Source organism: Pseudorca crassidens, chromosome 17 (assembly GCF_039906515.1).
Source record: "Pseudorca crassidens isolate mPseCra1 chromosome 17, mPseCra1.hap1, whole genome shotgun sequence".
Classification (NCBI taxonomy): domain Eukaryota; kingdom Metazoa; phylum Chordata; class Mammalia; order Artiodactyla; family Delphinidae; genus Pseudorca; species Pseudorca crassidens.
Genome location: NC_090312.1, coordinates 79,573,319 through 79,598,753, shown reverse-complemented (window position 1 = coordinate 79,598,753; position 25,435 = coordinate 79,573,319). Strand labels below are relative to the sequence as shown.

Sequence of the window (25,435 nt, the reverse complement as noted above, 5' to 3'; positions counted from 1 at the left end):
CGTAATGGGAGAAAATGTTTGCACGTCATATGTCTAATAAGGGACTTATGGCTACAACTTATAAAGAATTTCTATAATTCAACAATAAAAAGACAACCCAATTTAAAAATGGGCAAGGGATCTAAACAGACATTTCTCCAAAAATTTACAGATGGCACTCAGCAAATGAAAAGATGTCCAACATCATTAATCATTAGGGAAATGTAAATCAAAACAATAATGAGACATCACTTCATACCCAAGGAGCTGGCTCAGTGTTGCAGACCTGGCCAGGTGCATGTAGATTTACCAGAAACTGTTTCTACAATGAGGCAGATGGAACAGGTACATTGTGATAAGAGGTAAGAGAAAAAAAATGGCATTTGGGATGATTGTGATGGAGCACAGAGCAAGGCAGAGAAAGGGAAAAATTATTTTTTAAAAAAGGAGGATCTATGAAATAAAAGAGAAAATGGGAATATAAGTCAGAATACACAGAGTACAGGAGGACCAGATACCATATGATTAAATATGTAGAAGAACTAAATCAAAGTAATAAATTGTTAGATAAAATTTGTTCTAGACTCCTATTTTGACAAGTATTTCTTCATAACCTGGAAAGGCCGGTCAAATATAATTTTTGTGCCCCTTGGAATTCTGCAATGAGATTTGTGCCTATGAGAGAGCCCAGGAGGTCTGCCGCCCTTAGCTCTTCCCTTCCCACTCTGACCTCATCCCACATACAAGGGGAGCCTCCTGCTGTGGGCAGTTTGGACTGTGGATATCTCAGTCCAGACTGCCCACAGCCCCTGCAAACTGTGGCCACTCGGTAGATTAGCTCTACCTTGGGGTGCAGGGTCCCAGTGTGGAGATCTGTGGAGTCCCAGGCTTTGGGCAAGGATTTCCAGGGTCCTAGGTGCCTGCGTACGGTTGTCAAAGTTCTAGAAGGCGGCACAGATCGGAGTCTGCATGTTCCCTGCTCCCCCCTGGATCCCTCACCCCATGGTGAGGGGCACTTCCAGAGGAGCCGCAGAAAGGCTCCCTAAAGCATGGAGTCCAGGACAGGAACTTCTCTGGTCTGGGTCAAAGGATGGTGTCAACACGAGGGTTCTGTCCCAGAGATAAAACTCTGCTACTGACGGTTGGTGGAGGCATGAAAAATGAGTGAGATAAATAGAAAAATGGTAAAGATAGTAAGACTTAGTTTGCCGCAAGATAACCTGGGAGTCAACTCAATTCTCTTTTAGGAAACAGAAAGAATAGTATAAAGCTGGAAACGGGGGGAGGGGGGTAAACTCAGGGGAGGAAACTTGGACAATTTGTTCCGGAAAATTTAATGCATCACACTCAGGAGTATGGACGTAATACAGCCAAGGTTAGAGCTGATATGCAAAGAAGCAAAATACATAAGAAACAGATTTAGCAAGTGGAATTCTAATATTTTTTGTGGGTTTTTAGTGTAGCTTAAGCACTCACAAAAATTCAATTTTGTCAGTAGGAGAGGAGTCTTGCAAAGCAAGAGAGAACGTCGGCGATGGGGCAGTATGGCAGGCAGGGTATACAGGGGGAGTGCTGGGATGGTCAGAGGGAAACTGTCCTCCTTCCATCCTACAAGAAAGAGTCGTGAAGCTGGGTGCGCCCAGGGGCTGGGGAAGTAGGTCCTGTTACAATTTGTCATAGAACAGCCCTGACTATTACTTTATTCTTTTAAATATTTATTTATTTATTTGGTTGCACCGAGTCTTAGTTGCGGAAGGCGGGCTCCTTAGTTGTGGCATGCGAACGCTTAGTTGCGGCATGCATGTGGGATCTAGTTCCCTGATCAGGGATCGAACCCAGGCCCCCTGCATTGGGAGTGTAGTCTTACCCACTGCACTACCAGGGAAGTCCCTGACTATTACTTTAAATAGCATCAAAAACAAACTGGTATTTTGCTCTTAGGTTCATCCCTCCTCTTCCCATAGGGGCATACAAGGAAAATTCTATTTAAATATATTTCTATCATCCCAAATCCCGAAGATTCTAAAGTTCTGTTTCTCATAAACAATACTAAACTATAAAATGCCTAACCATTTACAGCTAAAATTTTCCTCAGTAGACATAGCATGGGAATCTGTCTTACTTCAAAAATGATTTTTGCAGTGAATGGAAAATTCTTCTCTCATAAGAAGCCATTTCCTAGTCATCTTCATTAATAAAATATGATAAATTACTGTTCTATTTTTAATTGTTACATATGCTGTTCATTATTTTAAACCTTAAGCTCTGTTGAATTTAAGGCAAGTATACATTTGCTCTGGGGATAGTGATTTAATTGATGATATTTAGAGTACAGAAAAAAGAAAGTACAAAATTTGTACACAAAAGCAGAGACTAGAAAATTTCCTCTTTTTATTGCATCTGGATATTCTACATGACAGAAAACATTAAACAGGGATTTAGAGGCTCTTTCTTATATTGTAGAGTGGAGAGCTTTTATGATTTTATTTTAATTATCTTCATATTTTTATTTGTTGTCTAAATTAATCAATGAAGGTTCTTTTGTCTTCCACTTATTATTACCATATCTCTTGAGCAAACTTATTTTCTTTGTGTCAGATCAGAGACAGACCAAGGAAGAAGAATTTTCAGAAATAAAATATTGAAATTATATTTTCTAAATTACCTAGAACACTGATGTTCATTAGGTGCCCAATGTAACAGTCAATACAGGTCCATATTTACATGAGGGCAATGACTAAACTTCAGGTTAATTCATGCTCCTTATTTTTTCAGATTTTCCCCAATATTTGTCTCCATCGTCTACTTTGCATATCCGTGGATAGGTACCTGGTTAGCACTTTTTGGTAGAAACAAAGAAGCCTGTAACACTGCAGATGAATTAGCATCAGATTTTAGCAGATGGGTTGCCACTAAATCTTAGGAGGTTTCCAACTGTTTTCACTTTACCACCAGGTTTACAAGTAACCACAGCAATATACTCGGAGCATTTTTACATCTACCACGTGTTGTTCCAAGCTCAGAAAATGTATTAACACGCTTAAGCTTCACAACAACTCTATGAGGTAGACACTCTTATGATCCCCACTTAACAGATGAGGAAACTGAGGCAAAGAGAGGTTACAAACTAAGCAAGTGAGTGCCAGCATGTGGCAGTTTGGATCCATCTCCCATGCTTTTAACTACATTCTCTGTAAATACCATCGTTGCTTTAGTATTAATTAAGAAAATACTGTTTAGAAGTATGATGACGGTAATTTTGAGGTTATCATCCACCTTTTTTTAAAGTCCACCTTTTTGATAGCCTCATAGGCATTACCTCTATGAGGAGTAATAATCCAGTCTTTAAATAAAGGTAAGATATGTAACTATGAGCTGATAATCCTGATAGCCTCAAAAATAATTTTTCTTTTATTTTGCTTTCGAACTTAAAAAACATATTTATTAACTCTAATATTTGGGAAGAAATTAAGAAAGTGTTATAACTAGTACACTCGTATGGAATCATTTTAATATATACACACTTTGAAGTAAGGGCTTGTAATGTAAGTGTTCTAATTTATTTACTGCAGTACATTATATTGTTGCAAAAGTTATAAAATTTCTTTATATCATAATGCTAAGAGCATATACCTGGGAAAACTCCCTTTCTCTAACTGCACCCTCAGCACCAAAGGAGGAGAGAAGACAGAAAAGTAAACAGAGAAGAAGGAGCCGCTGCCTTGGTCCCAAGAGGGCTCTCTGATCCCTAGGTGAGGGTGTAGTTAGAGCTATTCTAGGGACTATTTAAAATGGTAACTTCTGGTGGAATCTCTTAGACTGGGATGAGCACAGGGGGCTGATCTGTGCAAGTCTGAACATTTTGAGCTACACGTGTGAGCTGAGAAGCACAACAGTTACGTTTACGCCCTTCCCCTCGTTCTTGTGAGCACCAGAAGCCCAAGACAGCTCCTGGTTTTCATAGATTGTGTCTCTTAAACTCCACGTCCCTCCCAGGCAGGTACTTCACCCCGCATTGTAAATATTCATTGTAACACCGTGTTGTCATGTTTCTTGGTTGTCAACCTTCTCCTATAAAAGTGTTGTAAATTGTTGCATGGGTTGTGTGCCCTAGTAAATTTCAGTGATGGCTTTTGCTTTGTTGCTTGACTACCCCCTGCCACACACACACACACACACACACACACACACACACACACACACGCATGCGCACGCGCGCGTCAGGTAAAGACGGAAGCCACTTTGAAGGACTCAACTATTTGGAAACAGCTCTCTTAGTGAGAGGCACGTTTTCTCAGGTGGAACTCAAAGGCATCCTGCCAAATTCCAGGACAAGAAAGCTACTCTAATGGTATCTGGTATCCTTCAGATTATTTGAGAAGGAAAACAGATAGCAGTGCTCCTTAAACACAAGTGAAGAGTAAAGACTGTGATTATAATGTGCTGCATATAGGAACATATTGTGTCTCTGTCGTCTCCCTGGGAAGTAATTAAGGGGAAACCAAAGGATCAATGCAAACTCCAAGTTGGTCCTTCTGTACCAGTGGAAAGATTCTCTCAACCTCCTCAGTGATAATAGGGGAATATAGGGAAGAGAGGAGTTATACCCAGTAAAGTATCTGCAATGAAGAGATTTAATTTATTGATTTATTACATACCACGTTTCCTATTTAGAAAATAGTTGATTACTACGCATGGACTTAGAAAGTCACCTAGCAATTTGGTCCTTTGTACCATGCTGGTGAGTCTCTGGTCTGGACTGTTTGCAGTAAGACAGATTCAGTTGCCTCACCCACATTACTTGTTAGTAAAGAGCAAATAATCCATTACGGAACTTGGGGGATTCGTTATTATTAGAAGTCTTGGATTTATCCTCTGTGGTTGAATTTGGAACAAGATTAAATTATCTGATCAACAATAATAAACAACATGCAAAAATATGCATTATGAGAATAAAGAAACTTAAACTCCTCGCACAATAAAAGCAATGACAGAAGAGAGAGACACAACTGGCCTGGAATCTGGACAGTGATGCTTTTTTGCCGTGCCTTATCCAGGGTGTGTCTTTTTCTCTAAGAATCAGCTTAAAGATGCTTCTGAAGACAGAATGTCCAACTCAGAAATAAGCGAACGTGTCTCACCGATCTTTATTGCCTGTCTCCCCAGGTGGTATCAGCAAGGGTTCAGGATTATGGTTTTTTGAACAGAGCAGGGTGTCTGATCTGAAAAATTTGCTGAGGTTTTTGAAGATGCCTTAAAATGGTGGTTCGGATTCAGTCTTAAGGAGTAAAAACTCAGCTGACCACAATAAAACACCGTCAGGGAGAGGGCTGAAAAGCGTAGAAGTCCCCTGATTATCGTGAAATTAATTTTAATAATGCATTTTATTTAACCTAATATATCCAAAATATTATCATGTCAACATTAATAAATGTCAATTCATAAAATTATTGAGATACTACATATAGATTTTTCATACTAAGTCTTTGAATCCAGTGTGTACAGCACATCTGAACTTGGACCAGCCACATTTCCCAGTTCAAGGGCTCAGCTGCCACTGGTGGCTATTGGTCACATAGCTTCCATATCAGACAGCACAAGTTTAGCATAAAAGTCCTGTTTTTGGAACCAGATCAGTTTTTATTCAGAACATGACTGTATACTTATTAGCTATGTATAGGCCAGAGACTTAACTTTTCTCTCTCTCTTTTTTTTCTATAAAATGGATAGAATAACATCTAACTCCCAGAGTTTTGTGACAATTAAAATAAATGCTGTATGTAAAACTGTCCACAGTGCCTGTCCTGTGGTCGTTCCAATAAATGGCTGCTAATATTTGGACTGCAGCAGGGCAGATTACTGTAGCACAGCTATTGTTTTTAAGTCAGTTAGAAACAATTATCCTAACACTGGAGCATCTGCTATATTCCAGATAAAGTGAAGGCATTCCCAGACCTATGCCAGGCTATGCCGTCCAGCCCTGCGGCAATTTGAAGCACATCACTTCTGTGTAGGTTTTGGAACGTGTATATATTTTTGAGATTGGACTTTTCTGAACCTTATATTGGGAACTGTCAGTGGGAAACCTTCTGGCATTCAAGGATGTGATCTCCATGATAAGAAAGAGCAAATGAGCCTCTCCAAGACCAACTATTTACCTATTGTTAAGTCCCTGAGGACCTAAGGCCGGTGCTCAGTCAAGGGAGACGAATGAATTCCCAGAGGACCTGATATCATTTAGTCAATTACACCATCAACAGAATACTCTCATTTCATGTTTTGCAAGAAGTCACTGCCCTTGCTTGATTCCCAAAGAATGGTTAATGGTAACTAGCGTCTCAGAGAGTACTAGTACTAGTGGTCCCAAGACTAGTACTTAATAGCTTGATCATGATGTCAAGGATAAAGATGCTCATTGAACCCTCCGGTATCCACCGAACTATTACTGACCCAGCCATCTCTGACCCTAAGGAATTCACCATCTGCATCCCAAAAGTGAATAGTCTGGTGTTTTTTGCTTGCTTATTTACACTGTGGAATCATGTTTATCAAGATCTCTGCACCCTGACTAATCAGTAATTTTTGATCAACTTTTTTATCAAAAAGAGACACAACCAAAGAAAGTCACAGCAGCTCATCTTCACGGCTGAGCTGGCTACCTGTGCAAGAGAAGGGTGGTCCCAAAGTGGTCAGTGAAAGGTTTATAAACACCCTCCCTGAAAGCTTATAATAAATCACATATGGCAAAATCTTTCCTCAAAATATGTGCTTCTTGGGCTTCCCTGGCGGCACAGTGGTTGAGAGTCCGCCTCCCGATGCAGGGGACACGGGTTCGTGCCCCGGTCCGGGAAGATCCCACATGCCGCGGAGCGGCTGGGTCCGTGAGCCATGGCCGCTGAGCCTGCGCGTCCGGAGCCTGTGCTCCGCAATGGGAGAGGACACAGCAGTGAGAGGCCCGCGCACCGCAAAAAAAAAAAAAAAAAAAAAAAAATGTGCTTCTGTGGTGGAGCGGGAGCATGGGGCCAGACCCCACGGTGATGAAAGCCATCATTTTTATCTTCCCAGAACTCAAACCTCCACAGTCATCTGAATAGACTTGCAATGACTAGAGGATCCTCTTTGATTTTCACTACTCAGCAGCAACAGCAACACATTCTGAGCATGTAAAGTAGCTCAGCTGAGTTGAACAGCTGAGTCAATGCTTTTCATAAAAAAGCCACTCACAGCCAAAACCAAAGGAATCAATATCGTGACCCATAGTAGCTACGCAGCTGAGGATTCTAAGGCTCATTTAAATACGACTGGGCACAAAAGTGCAACACCTCCCTTGATGGGACTAGGGGGCGATTCACATTTACTTGGGAAGTGAAATAAGTGCTGTTTGTCGTCCTCACATGAAAGGTTGTGAAACATGCTAGGCTAGAAACTGGTCTGACGTAACCAGACCAGACCAATGGTTACCAGTTGGTAACCATTAGGTTACCAACCAGAAAGGAGAAGGAAATCACTTCTGTCTGTCTGGGCTGGAGAGAAGAAACCTCCTTCGCTGCTCTGTGCCATCTGTGGAAATACACTGAGCACAGACAGCACAGGTCATAAACCCACAGCCCTTGTCTGGGGGAGCATCATTTCATCGTTTTTCAAACTGCAGGGCTGGGTGTTTTCTGATCTTACAAATCAGTGTAGCCAGGCTGCTCCACATACCTAGTTCTTGTTTATCAAGAGACCTGAACCCGAGCATTGTAAATTCCAGCTGCTTGCAGCCAGAAACCCCATGAGGTTTCGTTTACAGGCTCCTGTGAAGATAGCATTTAAACATAAATGGGCAGTCCTGACATTGTCTCTCATCACTGCCTCCCTATAGGGGAATCTGGTTTGGGGAATGAAGAGACCTTCTTGGAGAAGCTTTGTGATGATCTGTGGGCAGATGCGACACATTGAGGTACCCCTGCATAACGGAATAAATTGCAAGGAGAAAGCTTAAAGGCACAACTTCTATTTCTGGTTCTACATGCTGTTCGCACAAGGACAAGATGCCGATGATAAGTGGTTGGTCCAACTATTAAGAGGAATTACTAATTAAGATGATTGTAAAATATTTATGATTATAAAATAGCTACAGAAAGTTCTAGAAGTTCAAGATAATACTACAAAACTATGCTCTTACTCTAAAATATAAAAGTCTCTCTAAAATATACACTTTCATGTTCCATGTAATTTATTTTATATCCATCTTAAGAGTGTAGGCACCATCTCAGACAAAAATTGGGGAAACAAGCTTGAACTACATGGCTTTAAAAAATACAGAAAATGTGACTGTAAGAAGCTGCTACTCTGGACACACAGGCTTGTCAAGGGAAGGTTCAAATACCTCTGCCTCTACCAAATCCCTGTCCCTTGCGAGGGGCATGGAATAAAGGGTCAGAGCCAAACTCCCCGTGGCTTAGATGATGTCTTTGTAGAATTGGATAAACCTTCTGGAGGGGTCCTTGGAGAGCCTAACATGTAGGCACAACTCTTCAGAAAGCATCAGGATGCTCTCAGGACCTCAGAAGGCAGGGAAGGGGTGTCTTCCAGCTGATATTCTGCCATGGCTCTGGGCACTCAGGGCCTTAGTGCCAGAACATTCTGGAAGGGCTTGGTCCCCTTCTGATGTTTCATGTCCCAAGGGATCTATCTGTTGGGAACACTTGAAGAGAGTGTGGTTTTGCTATTGATGCCAAGGAAAAAATGTTCTAGGGTGAAAGTGCTTGCCGTGTGGGTAAATGGGATTTATTTTTGGAGATGTTCAGAGCTGTGTCAATAATAAGCACGTGGGGAATTGAAAACGAAACGTTCTATGCTGTTTGGAATTCATTTGGGCCACAGCCAAAGGAGGATCTTTTGGTTTTCAGGTGAGATACAGTTCTTAGGTTATGATTAATGACCCATGAACATTTTTGTAAAAGTACTCTTGACGTGTTCTGGAGAAAATCCAATTACAGAAATTTTGTCTCTTCCATTTCCCTCTGGAGGTTAAATGTGGGTATGGTATTCTTTGCCGTTTCTTTCTCTGTGGTCTTAATCTTGAAGATCTTGGAAACTCTCATTTTATTTCTAAATGTTCCTATATAGACCATGTCTAGTTAAGCCTTTTCAGGGGGAAAAGAACTAAATAAATAATTAAAATCAAAGAACATCTTATTAATATTATAGCCAATCTCCACTTCTTTCCATTTACCAACTGGATTCTGTTTGATTTTCTTCAATCAAAAGATCTATATAGTGGTGCTTCCCTGGTGGCGCAGTGGTTGAGAGTCCGCCTGCCGATGCAGGGGACGCGGGTTCGTGCTCCGGTCCGGGAAGATCCCACATGCCGCGGAGCGGCTGGGCCCGTGAGCCATGGCCGCTGAGCCTGCGCGTCCGGAGCCTGTGCTCCGCAACGGGAGAGGCCCGTGTACCGCAAAAAAAAAAAAAAAAAAAAAAAAAAAAGATCTATATTGTGATAGCTTCTTTCCACGTTATCCCAAGGACAAATTTAAGAAAGGGCTTCTTTTTCTTAGAAGTTGTATTAAATAAACAAGCCACCACCTAAATCCTTTCTAATGCCTCATGTAACCTTTGAAGACTTAGGCTAATTCCTACGTTCAGTTGGATTTCAGAAAACCTGCAACATCGCTGTGTAAAAGCATTTCACTTGCACCGTGGCGAGCGGAGCGCAGTAAGTCTGGACTTTCTGGTATTGCATCGAGGTACTTTATGGTACCAGACGTACCGCCTTGCAGAACCTCCCTCCACAGTGTCCATGGAAACCAAGTCCTATTTACTATGCTGTCCTGAACAACAGAACCCTGCAGTGAAGTATGGAATTGAAAATTGCCTTTTCTCTACAAATTGTCACATACCAGAAATTTACAAATGCATTTTATCTTCACTTGGACAAAGAAGGAGTGGCAGCCGGCTGCACAACCCCACCACCAGCCACAACGGAGGCGACAGCCTGGGAGAGCTTAGCAGCCCACGCTGTTTAAAGCTTGGATTGTCAGTTCTTTTTACACTCTCCCTATGAAGCAGGAATGATTATCACACCTCTTTTATAGCTGAGGAAACGGAGGCATTGAGAGGTTAAGTGACTTGCCCGAGGTCATACCATAAGTAAATGGCAGAGCCAGGATTTGAATCCAAGAAAAAGAGAAAAATATCAAATGAAAAATAGCATCTGATAGATTATTGCTTAGTTCAGGATCGGCTTTTATTAATATCTGTTATTGGAAAATTACACTTAAAAATGATCAAATTCCTATTGCCGGCATTCTTTAAGCAAGGATCCGTGGATCCCTGGCAGAATCATAGACAAACTTCAGTTTTATGTAAAAGTAGGTGACATTTGTCCATGGCTGAGCTCAAAAGCATTTATTAAATCTTCAAAAGGATCTGCAACAACACCCCTCCCCCCAGGAATGAGCCTTTACTGGGACCCAATGACCCACTCCATGTACCTTCCCTAAATTCCGCAGCAGAACCAGCCCTTAGCGTTCAGCAAGGCAAGGCTGAGTGAGGTACTCGTTTTCACAGTTTAGTAATTTACCTGAACAGTTGGCTGAGATGTCAGTGAGCCACACAACTGTGCCATGACCACGCTAGTGCATCACTCGCACCGGCCACTGCCACACTTACCCAAGGAAACCGCGCGAGGTTTCTCAACTGTACCAACCCAACGTTTCCATCCAGTCTCATTGGCCTTGCAGTCAGTACAAGTTCCTAACATGGTAAGAGTTTGGTTATCAATGTTGTGCACTTTTATTCTTTGCTTTGTCTGCATGGTTATTTCCATGGAAGCGTGAAGGGCGTAATGGTCAGGTGCCGTTTGAAATCAAACTCCTCCCCAGAGACACTTAAAAGCATTTGGATGTGCTAAATGCCACTGCTGGAGTCGCCAGAGGCAGATGCTGCGATGGAGACTGGCAAGCAGGACGTTTACTGGGGATCGTCACCTGGAGGTGGGAGGGCGGGGAAGCAGAATCCAGAAGAAGGAGGCGCCTCTAGAGCTGAGCGAACTCTGGAGGAGCTGTGGCAGCTGGAGGCTGTCTGCCGATAACTGGCCGGCAAGTCCTCCCTCCAGAAGTAATCCAGGTGGTCCCCCTTCATGTCCTCTGCAGTACATGCACCATTAGATCTACTGCTTCATACCAGCTTGAGAAGCAGCTCCTTCAGTGTTCTGGAGGAAGCGGAAGGGCAGCTGCATGAACTGCAGCCCCCGCCGGGACCGCTGGTCTCAGGGCTGCAACTGAACCTCATCCTCTTCCCTCTTCCGCCCTCCATTCTGGACTCCATCACCTTCAACTAGAACTTCTGGTACTCTCGGCGGCTTACCTGGTGGCATGACCAAGACTCTCATCCCTGAGAGGCCTCAGCCCCTGGGTCCCACGTACTTCTCAGGCCAGGGCCGTGCACTTGGCCATTTACCATCAAAGCTGCCCAACAGTACAAAAGGGCACCCAAGGGGACCACGGGATGCCAGTGTGTCTCTCTGTGTTCTGCTGTGCAACGGCAGCCCTCCCTCCTCCTGGTGACCAAGGACACGGACGCATCTTCTTGCCTGTTGGCCCCTTGGTACAAGGAGTCTGAAGTGTCCAGGAGGCAGCAGCAGCTTACAATTCAATGGGACACAGGCTGTATCCTCCAGTGGAAATAATCCAGTTTTAAGAGCCAAGCTCTCTAAATTTCTGTAACCTGGAGTTGTGGGAACAGGAAGCACAAATTTCCCGAGCGGCTCACTGGAAGTGATGGTAAGCAGGGCCAACTCTCCTCCACCTGCTTCCCGGGCCCATGTATTCTTCTTGCTGGTGACACAGACGCATTAAGGTCTTTGATGCAAAGTGCACCCTGCGCCCCCATCTCATAGGTGGTCACACGGAGCTGGCACTGCGGCTGTGCTTGCCGGCCTCATCCTGCCGGCGGCTTCTGGACACTCAGCATGAGAGAGTTCGGTGATGCCAGGCCGACTCTAGCTCACGGGGGGACGACATTCTGTAACCACTGTGCTTATAATTCCCACTTCCCTCCACTTCTCAGACGGCTGAAAACTGCGCCTACCAGATGCCCTACGTAGGCTCTGGCAAATCACCCCACCTCACCTGACAATCTCTAACTCTCAAAGTCTTGGCTCTTCCAAAACCAAAGACCGAGAGAAGGACAAGAACAAACAAACAAAAACTCTATCCCTGATTATTTCTTCTTCTTCTAGTAAATGCTATTTTAAAATAGTACAAAAGTTGTCACTCTGAGGTGAGCTGAAGAAAAAGGCTGTATTTAGAAAGATTCTTACCAACAGTGCTTGTTGAAGAAGGGGCTATTTTTTTTTTTCTGATGACAAATGTAGGCTTTCCCACATGGTGGCAGGGTTTTTTGTTTTTGTTTTTGTTTTTTCGGTACGCGGGCCTCTCACTGTTGTGGCCTCTCCCGTTGCGGAGCACAGGCTCCGGACGCGCAGGCTCAGCGGCCATGGCTCACGGGTCCAACCGCTCCGCGGCACGTGGGATCTTCCCGGACCGGGGCACGAACCCGTGTCCCGGCATCGGCAGGCGGACTCTCAACCACTGCGCCACCAGGGAAGCCCTGGCAGGTTTTATAGTGCCTCGCATTGGACCCAGAACTTCATTCATGTTTTAAAATCTGTGTTTACAAATACCCATCAGACCTCAGCATGAAGCCAGGGGGGCATCCGCAGTGAGGTGATGACTGGAAGTCTGGGAATGAGGCACCTCACAAACGTGTGGAGAGAACCATGAATTCGCAATTTCGATTGCAAGCTGATTTTGTCTCCTCCATGACCCCGTATAATTGTAATCTTCTCTTTCCCAACTGAGACAAATTGCGGGTATCGGTGCTTTTAACCAAGGGGGAAACAAAATGTACAAGACCGCCTTTTTTCCTTCAACAACACAATCCTTACTAGTTTGAAAGGATAGTAAAGTAATCTGAAGGTCTCATGCCAGGTGACAAATGAACATGGCAATTCAGTAGCTCACTGTTGAGACACTGTTAGGGTTGAAACGTTTCTTATCTTAGTTCTTTATGGTTGTGTGATTGTGATAATGGAAAACAGACAGTAAAAACAGCTCCTTGGCCAGCTCCCTTTTCGGGCAAGAAAGCGATTGAATCAAAGGGATGTATGACCTGGAAAGCAAGTCTGGGCACTAACAGCAGACAGTGGTCGTAGTGTATATCCCAACCCCACATTCTAATGACACTAATTAGACTCTGGACACTATATTTCAACTAAAGACATAATTCCAATTTAAGCCGTTCTTACTCTGCCTAGTTTCAAGAACTATGTGATGTACTTTATGGTACAGCTGATTATGAATCTCCGTAGAAAATGTCATAGCGGAAGGCTGATTAAATCTGCAACCTCTGAAAGTTCTGGAAAATGAACTTCACATGTGAGCTCAAGGGTATACGGGTCAACTATACATCTTCCTGTAGCTAATATTTATATTTTAAGTAAACTTACAAAAACGTATAATAAATAATTGGGCAATTCAACGTTTATAGAGTAATTTACTTGGGGTGTCTCTAAAGGCAGAAAAATGAACATTTCTTTTGTGCATCAATAATTAAATAAGCCAAAGCAATTAGTTACACAGAAAATTAACCATAAATTTACCTCTTAAATGTGGTGAAGTATGAGCAAGGGTCTTCTTTAGAAAGAATGAATATATTGGCTACTCTGTTTCAACAGAATTCAAAATACCAATATATTATTATCCAACTATACAAATAAAAGTTAGTTAGTTGGTTATGCAAAATCCACTGACTCCTTTAAAAAGCATCTAACATTTTCTTACTTATTGGAAATATTCAACTACACTTTCACTTTCCCTATAGAACAATTTTAAATGTACATGGGGAGTATCTCAAAAGAATCATAACTATAAAGACCAAAGCTTCAGGACTTCGCTAGCAGTCCAGTGGTTAAGACTTCACCTTCCAATGCAGGGGTGCGGGTTCGATCCCTGGTTGGGGAGCTAAGACCCCACGTGTCTCGTGGCCAAAAAATCAAAACATAAAACAGAAGCAGTGTTGTAACAAATTTGATAAAAACTTTAAAAAAATCGTCCACATAAAAACAAAAAAACCTTAAAAAAAAAGAAAAAACCAAAGCTTCCATTTTCTTTAGGATCATTATTCCTCTGGAAATGTTATCAGACTAAATAAACCAGTACTAAAAAAACATGACTTGGTTAGGAAAAGCAAAGCAATGGAATCTATATTCCTATCTCAAGAATTTTTGTCTGCTAAACTTTTAAGATGATCAGTTCCAATTTCATTTAGACAGTCAGTTCTGATTTTATAAAGGGTTCTCAAATTTGCATCTAGAGTCATGATTTAAGTAAGATTATTACTTGCATCCCTGAAATTGATTGATATTGGATATTACATGAAGAAGAGTGAGGAACTTGATAAACATCTATAAACAATAGCATCGAGAATAGCAACATTTGTAGATTTAAAAAATACTCATGAAAAATACAAGAGACAATAAACACACGTATGAGAAAATATACTCAGAAATAGAAAGACCACCTTGGACTTTCAGTAACTCCGCGTTAGCTGTTAAAACTCTTTCCAAGTCAAAGGGAGTCTAGACATGCCTGTCCCCTAACCCCGCTCTGTGGCACGCTAAGTCAAGCCACTCAGTCTCCCCTCCTCAATTCCCTCATCTTGAGGATGGGGATGACAGCACTTACCGCTGATGGTTTTTCTAAGGATATCCTAAGCAAAGGGCTTGGCCCAGAGGGAGTGCTCAATAAATTGTAGGTATTATGATCAGAAACTAAAGTAGAAAGCTAAATTGAAAAGACAATGTCCTTTTAACCCTTGAACTAATGTGTTTTAAATTTACAAACGACAAGAAGTAAACATGGCAAACTGGACTGTGTACTGTTATTTGTAACTTTGGAGTGTATGTCTCCAAATTTGTTCAAAAAGCTAATAATATCACAACCTAAATGGGTAAAAAGGACATATTTTAGCAGTCAATCTGTTAAGAGTAGTGAGACATCTTAGAGTTTACCTATTTCTGTTCCAAGTCTATATCCAGCTGAAGAACTCGAGACCCAAAGAAGTGGAGTGATTTGCCCAGAGAACTCATGGTGGAGCCAGGATGTGGAGCTTATGTCTAGACTTTCAGCTCAACACTAGCACCATCTAGCCCACCTTCCCTTTCATGTTCACCTAAATCAGCCCACACAAAAATCTTCACACTTCCTTTTATTACATATAGAGGCAGACCGCGGGGCCTTTGCAGGTTTGGTTCCAGACCACTGCAGTAAAGAGAGTCACAGGTTTTTTGTTTTCCCAGGGCATGTAAAAGCTCTGTCTACACTATACTGTCGTCTGTTCAGTGTGCAAATGCCTTAATTAAAAAATACTTCATGGCTAAAACATGCTAACCATCCTCTGAGCCTTCAGCCAGTCTAAATCTTTTTGCAACAGTAACATCAAAGATCACTGATCACAGATCACCATAGCAAATATAACAATGAAAAAGTCTGAAATATTGCAAGAATTACTAAAATGTGACACAGAGACATGAACTGAGCAAATGCTGTTGGAAAAAATGGCACCAATAAACCTAATGCAGGGTTGCCACAAACAATTTGTAAAAAAATGCAATAAAGTGAAGCACGATAAACAAGAAAAAAAAAATCTCCTCTGTTGTCTTCGGCCACTAGTAAATTACATCCTATTGCAGGTTTCATTATTGATTACCATGACGACTCTCCAGCCTTTTCTCACAACTACTCTTTTCACTCCCATCGCGGTTGAAAATGAAGTACAATACCCATGTTGCACACTTTTTTTCTCGGCACTCAGCTGGGGTACTTTTCCAGCTGCCCTGGGTCAATGGACTCTTACCCAGTGGAATATGATGTGTTCCACTTCCACGCCTAGCACATAAAGTCTTCCTACTCCCAATTCTTATTGTTTTCTATTCACTGACTAAATGGAGACAATTCAGAGGACCTAAAAGTGGGTGGAGCCTTAGATAGAAGGAGACTGGGTCCTGAGTGACGACATGGGGCACAACATGTCACATCTCCCTTCCTCCCGTCCCCTACTGAACGGCATTGGATTGTGACATGAGTAAGAAATAAAAGTTCTTGGTTAAGTCTTTGAGATTTGGGGTTGCTTGTATAGTAGTTAGCCAACAGTTACTAATACTTTTTATACTCCAAATATTTTCACAATAGCATATCTGTTTGCTCATTTCCCAAGAACAAGATGGGAGAGTCTTCTAGAATCAAAACTTCTTTCAGTTACCTTTTGAAATAGAAAGAAGAGTTGAACAAAGACTAAAATAAATAGACATCATTACCATAAATTTGTCAATATCTATTAAAATTTTACCCTGATAATTTCTTACTATTTGACCTAATGATTTCAATTTGTGGGCTCCACATATAGAAACAAATATTTCAGTACTTATGGACACATGTACAAAGAATTTTTTTCAGTGTTGTTTCCAGTGGTTTAAAAAAAAGCCACCCCCCCCACCAAAAAAAAAACCCAACTAGCACACCTTAATCTCTATTAGTAGAAGAGTGATTGAATATACTATGACACACCTCTGTCCTTAAAAAAATGTTCCTCAGCTATTCAAAAGAATGAATTGGATCTATGATTATTGACTAGAAATAATATCCATATTATTTCTGCTAAGTCAAAAGGCAAAGATTGATTTAATGTGTCTCATGTCATCTCATTCTGTAAAATCAAAGACAGAAAACAAAATTCTTACATTTGGGCATCTGCAGAAAGAAATGGAGTAAAGATGGTGTGGAATAAAATTCATATTTTACAGAAAGACAAGAAAATTTAAACAGAAGAATTTTTCTCTGTCCTCTGGCCTCTTCTCTCCCTCCAACTATGCATTATGTATCTGCATTATACATCAACCAAACCTCCTCCATCGGCAGAAATAACCTGCTCAACTGCAACGTTCTCCCAGCATCAACAGGACAACTCCTTAAAACATAACAGTCCTGTGCCAGCTTCGGCAGCACATATACTAAAATTGGAACGATACAGAGGAGATTGGCATGGCTCCTGTGCAAGGATGACACGCAAATTCACGGAGAGTTCCATATTTTTAGCAGCACTATTCACAATAGCCAAGATATGGAAACAACCTAAGTATCCATCAACAGATGAATGGATAAAGAAGATGGGGAACACATATACAATGGAATATTAGCCACAGAAAATAACGAAATAATGCCATTTGCAGCCACATGGATGCAACTAAAGATTATCATACTAAATGAAGTCAGAAAGAAAAAGACAAATACCATAAGATATCGCTTATATGTGGAATCTAAAATACGGCAGGGAATTCCCTGGTGGCACAGTGGTTGAGAGTCCGCCTGCCGATGCAGGGGACGCGGGTTCGTGTCCGGGTCCGGGAAGATCCCACATACCGCGGAGCGGCTGGGCCCGTGAGCCAGGGCCGCTGAGCCTGCGCGTCTGGAGCCTGTGCTCCGCAACGGGGGGGGCCACAGCGGTAAGAGGCCCACGTACTGCAAAAAAAAAAAAAAAAATCTGCCTGCCAACGCAGGGGACACGGGTTTGAGCTCTGATCTGGAACAATCCCACATGTCACGGAGCAACTAAGCCCGTGCGCCACAAGTACTGAGCCTGTGCTCTAGAGCCCACGAGCCACAACTACTGAGGCCACGTGCCACAACTACTGAAGCCCACGCGCCTAGAGCCCATGCTCCCAACAAGAGAAGCCACCGCAATGAGAAGCCTGTGCACCGCAACCAAAAATTGCAGCCAAAAATAAATATATAAATAAACTTATTTTAAAAAATAAATAAATAAAATATGGCACAAATGAACCTACCTACAAAACAGAAACAGACTCACAGATATAGAGAACAGACTTGTGGTTGACAAGGGGGAGGGAGATGGGGGAGGGAAGGACTGGGAGTGTGTGATTAGCAGACGTAAACTATTATACATAGAATGGATCAACAACAAGGTCCTACTGTATAGTACAGGGAACTATATTCAATGTCCTGTGATAAACCATAATGGAAAAGAATATACAAAAAAGAATGTCTATATGTATATAACTGAGTCGCTTTGCTGCACGGCAGAGATTGGCACAATATTGTAAATCAACTATCCTTCAATTTTAAAAACGTAAAAGAAAATAAAGAAAAGCAAATTTGACAAAAACATTAGTGATATTTAAGTCAAGGGAAAAAAATGACATTCCTTCTTGATCTTGTAAGGGGCCACAATGACGCTTCGATCTGGATTGCGTAAACTGTCAATAATACGTCATTTACTGTACAGTCCTCCGTCTCAAAACACTGTGCCTTGACTTCTAATGGGCAGAACAGTTCTTACAGATTTCTCAGATGCTTTTCCCGGGTTATAATCCTCATATTTGGCTCAAATAAAATTTTCCTTTTCTTTCTTAGATTGACTGATTAATTTTTCGTCGACAATGGTATGGAAAGAGACAGACCGATCTATTGTCACAGGTTAACTTAGAATAGCTGGGGGATAACACTGGCATTTTCTTTACACACTCCAAGGTTGTTTTACTTTCAAAAGTTATGCTTTCTGATTTTTTAAACACTACTAAGATGGAGAAGCCCTTCAGCATGGTGGCTAAGAGCACGGTGTCTGGGGCCCCACTGCCTGGACCCTCCAGTTACCGCCTGTGGAACTTCGGACAAGGCAGTCCCCCACATTTGATCCCAAATTCCTCAATGGAGGGATAATAAAGCAGAGCTCCTGGAGCTGTCCTGGGCTCTACATCATGGGATGCACGTGTAAAGCAGTTAGAGAAGAGTCTGGCACTTAGTAAAATGTCTGTGAGCGGTGATTCATAGAACGGGAAACTCTCAAGGGTCCATCTGCACTGTTTCCCTCAGTGATAAGCGCTGTGATAAAGGAAAACTGGGCCTCCCGCTGTAGGTGACCAGGTACCTCATTGTTTAGCTTTTTGTCAAGCCAGTTTGGTTGCCCTGCTTCTTCTACCAAGGGAAGACCATGAATGTGTGAAGTGAGACGACATCAGCCCACCAGGCAACGACAGGTAAACCTCTGGAGGCAGCGTCGCATCTGAGTCTTACTTCTGGTCTGAGTACCACTGAGAAGCAGGAACCTGAAACACTTGAGTTTATCAAAAACCAAATCTTAAGCACTATAGGTGTCTCTGTTTTCATCTCTGACTCTGACTTTCTCAATCTCACACACACGCACACGCACAAGCACACACGCGCTCGCTCAGATCTCTACGTTTGTGGGTCATGTTCTGCATGTGTCTTTCCCCTCGTCGAGTTCTCTAGAGACGAAGCCTGAGTATGGGCACCATTACCTCCCACTCAGGCCCCTCTGACCAGGGCTATGCCTTCCTGATGGAGAAGGAGTTGCCTTTGGTAACCTTGAAAACACTAAGTCCTGACTCCTGGAATAAAGCTCATCTTGGGGCTCCTCGAGGCCGGTGGTTCCCAGAATAGCCCCAGTGACGAGTGAAACAGACTGGGGCTTCTGGTTTCTCCTCTAACAGGACACAACAGGTCCAGGACGTGCCTGCCCAGGTGGCAAGTGGCACTGTCCCCTTACTCATGGAGGGCGATGGAATTCCATCAGGTCGAATCTTGCTGCTGCTCCATCAGCCTCCCTGAGGCGGGCCAGCCCCGGCCTGGACACAGGGCTCTCCTCTCTGGCCGTTTCCCCCATATCCTCCCTCCCTCCCTCCCTCCAAGTCTCCATCCTCACTCTCACTGTTCTCAAAGGGAATCACACTCATTCTTCACTGAAGACACACCTTTATTATTTGTTTTTTGCTCTGAGAGACAAGCCTGCATTGGGTACACTTTGTGCCCTTTAGGAGCTGAAGATCTACCTCTTACCAGCTTGCTTTCTTTGTAACAGGTCATAATGTCCCAGAACATTAAATCATTTACATTCAATCCAGGTCTACTTATTCTAATATCTAATAACCAAAGGTACATTGGAAAAGAAAGAGTTGCTTGTAAACCCCCAAAATTTGCAAATGTGCAAAAGCAGATAGTCAAGTTTGCATTCTCTTGTGTCCGTGGCGTGGAATGAACCCTTTAGTCCCACAAACCCAACAAATGCAGAAGAAAATGTGTATCGAGTTGGGAAAAAAATAGTGTCTTCTGATAGAACATAGTGACGTCAAATGATTTGAGTTTTACTTTAGTCGCCAGGGCCTCATGTGGGTATTTTGGAAAACAGGCCCCAGAAAGGATGCTCGGAGAGCAAAGCTGTGTAGCAGCATTGAAGATGAAGTAGTTCCCTCTGGCCTGGAGACTCCGCAGCTGCCCCGTCATCTGCCTGGTATCCCCACGCTGCTTCAGTCCCTCGCTGACCACGTGCACTTAGCACGGTCACCAAAGGAAGTGTCCACTAACAGTGTCGTCTGCACCTTTGTTTTAGTGTACTTTTCATCCTTCTACCTTCAGGAGACCCAGGCAAGACTCTGTTTCTCTCATAATATTCATTCAGATGCCTCTGTACTGTTTCGCTCTGACTTTGGCCTTTGTAAAACTGAAACGGAAGCTTGTTTCTGTCGACAAAGAGACTTTCACTAACTTTATATCCGGCGGAGAGGATCAGCCTGATTTCAGAGGATGCAGTGATATGATGTGGAAAGCCCCCAGCAGAGGAAAACCATCCTTGAACCCTGAGACAGGAATCCAAGTTTCTGATCAAGAGGTTGTAAAGATCACCTGGGTCCCTGACGAGGCCACTTTTCACTTTACTAAGAACCAACTGGCCTGTGTCCGCAACAGAAACAAAGGGAAAAATCAAGGCCACAATCTGGATGACTCGATTAGCGTTTTAAGGAACTCTGACAATTAAATAAAGGAAATAAGAAAAAAGCTCCTGGTCCACCGCCCAGAGACATTCTGAAGACACGTGAAATACTGAAAGTGAAGGCTTTATATCAAGTGGGAGGCACAAAGATCTTTCTTAAAGTGAAAGCCCAATTTGTAATCTTATTTGTAATCATCATGTTGTTCACGTGATAATTATACCTTAGTTCTGTTGACCTTTTCAATGACAGTTCTTAATTTATCTGTTCACTATGCATTTATTTTGTTCGTGCTTTCATGCTACTTGTAATATTCCATACACCGTGTTCATATACTGATTTGCTGAACAGATATTTGATTGGTGCTATTACACCCCAGGCATCCCACTAGTGAAACCCAATTCCCTGCCCTCAGAAAGCTTACGTCCAACTGCAGTGCTAGACAATGAATAAGGAAAATGCAAGCGAATCGGACAGGGGTAAGTGCCAAGGAGAAATACAGAGTGAGGGAAGTGCCTCGGCCACGTTGGGAGGGCAGCTGGAGTTTTAGACAGAACAGTTAGGAATGTGACATTTGAGTGGAGACCTCAAACAAAGAAGGAACGAGCCCTGAAGCTCGCAGGGGAGGAAGCTTCCAGAAGGAGGAACAGGTAATACAGGAGGAGCACGCGTGGACCAACGGAAAGAGGGTGGGGATGCGGTGGGCAGGCGCAGAGAGAGATGGGCAGAGTGACAGGAGAAGTCGGGGAGAGTACCTGGGGCCTGGAGTCCTCTGAGCGGGGGCACAACCTGACTTAGCATACAGTGGCCACAGGCAGCACAAGAGTCCACTAGGTAACAAGCAGGCCCTTAGAAACATCAATAGGAAAAGCATTACCTATGGTGACACGTGTGGGTATTTTTCTCTGTGTTTCATTATTTACTTCCGATTGTCAGGTAAGGCAGTATTGCTATTCCAATTTGGAGATTAGGCATCAATAAATAGTCTTTGGGATTTCAGGACCGGTAAATTTTTTTGTAATGTTTAGAGATTTTGTTTGTTTGTTTCCTAGAACCAAGTAAGTAGGAAACGGACATAAGTGCAACTTAGAGGTCAGTTTTTCAAGTGGAATGAGTTTGGCTTTATGAAAACTCTTTTCTTTCAAGGTCTTGAGGAAACTACCTTAGACCAGGGCTGCTTGCAAACCAGTGATTAGGAAATACAGGGCTATGAGAGATTTAACTGTGAGAGCCAAAATATGGCCTGGCAAGCAGACCTGTGGGGTGCATTTCACTTCTCCAGCTGTAAGAAGGGGGTAGAACCTCCCGTGTCCCCCTCGCAGAAACACTGGGAAGACGCAGGTGGTAATGGCTGGAAGGCCTTAAATCACCGGGATAGAGAAAGGTCCTATTTTAATCGTGAGGTTAGTCACTCATATTTAATGCCACCACATTTACCTTTTATACAGAGAGACATAGTCATCTTTGAAAAGTTCTTTATGAATAATCCTAGCATCTCATTGGTCACTGTTTCGTACCCCTCTCCCTTTTCCATCACCTTTAAAACTTTTTCACCTATTTAACCTTTTCATAATGAGCTCCCCTAACCTGACTGTACTCTAAAGGCTCCGATGCAGAGTTTAGCATTTGAAAATACGGAGTTGAGGTGCACGCCAGGAACCTTCCGTTTTTAATGTGCTTTTGGAAGCTTCAGAGGGCTGATGGGGACTGAATTATATTCAAAGCTACGTGAGGGAAAAATCCCTTTTCCTCACAGAGCTGAGCTGTCTAAAGAATTTCTAATGCCAAGCACTTCGGCAGCAAGATTCTTAGCAATACGTACAATTAATTTTATTACAGCTTTTTCCTTTTCTCATTTTTGCTGTAGGAAAATGCACATTCCGTCATAAGCACTTTTCTTTCAGCTCATTTTGAACGTGATGAGCCAGATTCTCTCACACGGTACCAGCGGGCCGGACCAGGCTGAACAAAGAGATTAAAAGTTGAAAGATGGGACATTGTTTACCTGAGATATGACATGGGCTGAAGCATTAAGTGACACGACATCACGTAAGGGAAAACGGGGTCATACTGAGGCTTTTCCTTAGCTGGGACATTTCTTTAGATTTTTTTTTTTTTCTTGGCATAAAAAATAGGGGCTTTTGTGAAAAAGTAGAAACTTCATCTCACAAAGAAAATCTCATTATGAAGGTGAAGATTAGAGGTCTTTACTCAAAGCTGCACACAGGGTCTTTAACAAGTTTGCTTTAACAAGTTCGCTGTTTAAAATTTCCATCCAAATTTAAGAGGAAAATGTACAAGCAGTGATAAAGGTCAAGGTGCTCTGAAGGCGAACTGACAGAGGGCCGTTGAAAATTGCCTTCTCTGAACTCCTGGCAGAGTCTGCAATGGGCCAGCTACAGCAAAAGAGGACTTTTCTCGAGAAAGAATCATAGAGACTGAGACAGACTCCTTTGGTCATCTGTGAACGCAAGAATAAAATCTAGTAAAATGTCAGTTTTCTAAATTCAAATTCCAGTGAACCAGAGACCAAAGGCACGAGATGGAAAAGAGGCAAAGAAAAAAGGGGAAATGAGTAAGAACAATTTTTCAATTTATACGGTAGGCTGTTTCCCTAAAGAAAAGAGGAGAATGTGATTGTGAGCTGGCCTGTGTCCCCACCAAACAATACTGAAAATAGCGGCTTATAATTGACTGTGTAGCATCTTTTTCTCTTTTTAATTGTATTCAGTAGGTGCAACCTTGAACTAAAGATTAGGTTTAACCAAATAGATAGGAAGCCACTTTGGTTTCAGCTCTGACATGAAATGAGCTTAGAAGTTTGTCACTCCTGCTCTTAATACAAAGACAAAGAGAAGAGGAATGACCTTGCTTGGACTCATCCGAGAACTGAGATTTCAGAGCAAGCCCCACCCTGAAATCTGGAGAAACAGAGAATCCAGAGAGTCACGCTTGCCTGGAGCAGAAGCTTCAGGGGTCACGAGCTGGTGAGGGACAGCTAAATGGCAACTCTGACAAGTTACTGGAGGTAGAGTATGGGTGAGTGAGAGACGGAACCACTTTGCGGGCTTAACTCCAGAATCTCACCAGGATTTCCTGGTGCAGACCCAGCAACAATGCAGAGGGAGGAGAGGAGTCACCACTGTGAAATGTCAAAAGGCTCCTTGAGGGCTTCCCTGGTGGCACAGTGGTTGAGAGTCCGCCTGCCGATGCAGGGGACGTGGGTTCGTGCCCCGGTCTGGGAAGATCCCACATGCCGTGGAGCGGCTGGGCCCGTGAGCCATGGCCGCTGAGCCTGCACGTCCGGAGCCTGTGCTCTGCAATGGGAGAGGCCACAATAGTGAGAGGCCCGCGTACTGAAAAAAAAAAAGTTTCCTTGATAACAAAGCCTCCTCTCCAGGGAACGGACATCACCAGGGCCTTGTCTCATTGGAAGCTGAAAGGGAATCACCAACCCCGGCCCCCTTCTGGTCTTCCTGTCTCACCTGAGGGGAAATCTTTTTCTTTTTGTAATTTTAGAAACACTTGTGAAGGTATTAGCCCACAGACACAAGCTCACTGAAAACCTAAAATTTAATCATACGATTATAGAGCTTTGCCCCTCCTCCATGTTACCACCACACTATAGAGCTCCTGTGTGATAAAGCGCATTACTGGAAGGTGCACATGTCTGAGGAAGAGGACTTAGGGAAGCCCAAAGACAACAGGGAGACAAACACAAGAACCATAGAGTAATTTAAAGCCCCTGGACCCCTACAGCTACAACAAACATTAAACATAGCCCGAATCCTGGCTAGATTAACATAAAAACTCACGTTAAAGTGCTATTTACCTCAGCTCCTATGACCTGATACAGCACATCTAGTTTTCAACAACAAAAAATTACAAGACATGCTAAAGTTCCAGAAGGAACACAGTCTGAAGGCAAAAAGCAAACATAAAAACCAGACTCAGATATGACATCAGGTTTGGAATTATCATATAAGGAATTTAAAATAACCATGATCAAGATGATGAGGGCTCTAATGAAAGAAGTAGGCAACGAGAAAAGATAGTTATGTAAGAAGAAAAAGATGGAACTTTAAGAATCAAAAGGAAATACTACAGGTCAAAACACTGTAATTAATGAAAATTGCCTTAGATGGGCTCATTGGTGACTGGACACCAGCAAAGAAAGAATCAGCTTAGAGATAGGTCAATAGAAATTTCCTAAACTGAAATGAAAATAGAAACAAAGAATGACAAAAACAGGACATCTAATTACTGTAGGACAGTTTTTAAAAAGTACAACTACATGCAATGGAAATATCAGAACTAGTAGAAAGAGGAAATGGAGCAAAGGAAATATTTTAACAAATAAATGGCCAAGAATTTTACAAAATTAATGACAGACAACAAATCAAAACTTCAGCAAGCTCAGAGAACACCCAGAAAGACAAACACCAAAAAGCTACACCTGAGCATATCATAGTCACACTGCAGAAAACCAAAGACAAAGAAAAAAACCTGAAAGAAGCTAGGGTAAATGGAACACTTTACCTATAGAGAAACAAGGATGCGGATGACAGCGGTCTTCTCATCAGAATCAATAATCACTTTAAATACGAA

At 42.6% G+C, this 25,435-nt stretch overlaps 1 protein-coding gene, 1 long non-coding RNA gene and 1 other non-coding gene across 3 annotated transcripts in view; 2 read left to right on the top strand and 1 right to left on the bottom strand.

Annotated features, from left to right (window-relative positions):
• LOC137210423 (uncharacterized) overlaps positions 1-25,435 on the bottom strand; it is a 113,832-nt gene that overhangs the window by 51,305 nt on the left and 37,092 nt on the right. The window lies entirely within an intron of this gene.
• FAM110B (family with sequence similarity 110 member B) overlaps positions 1-25,435 on the top strand; it is a 220,630-nt gene that overhangs the window by 184,750 nt on the left and 10,445 nt on the right. The window lies entirely within an intron of this gene.
• On the top strand, positions 17,012-17,118 carry LOC137210784 (U6 spliceosomal RNA). Its single transcript, XR_010936720.1, has one exon. It is a non-coding gene; the product is annotated as a U6 spliceosomal RNA (small nuclear RNA).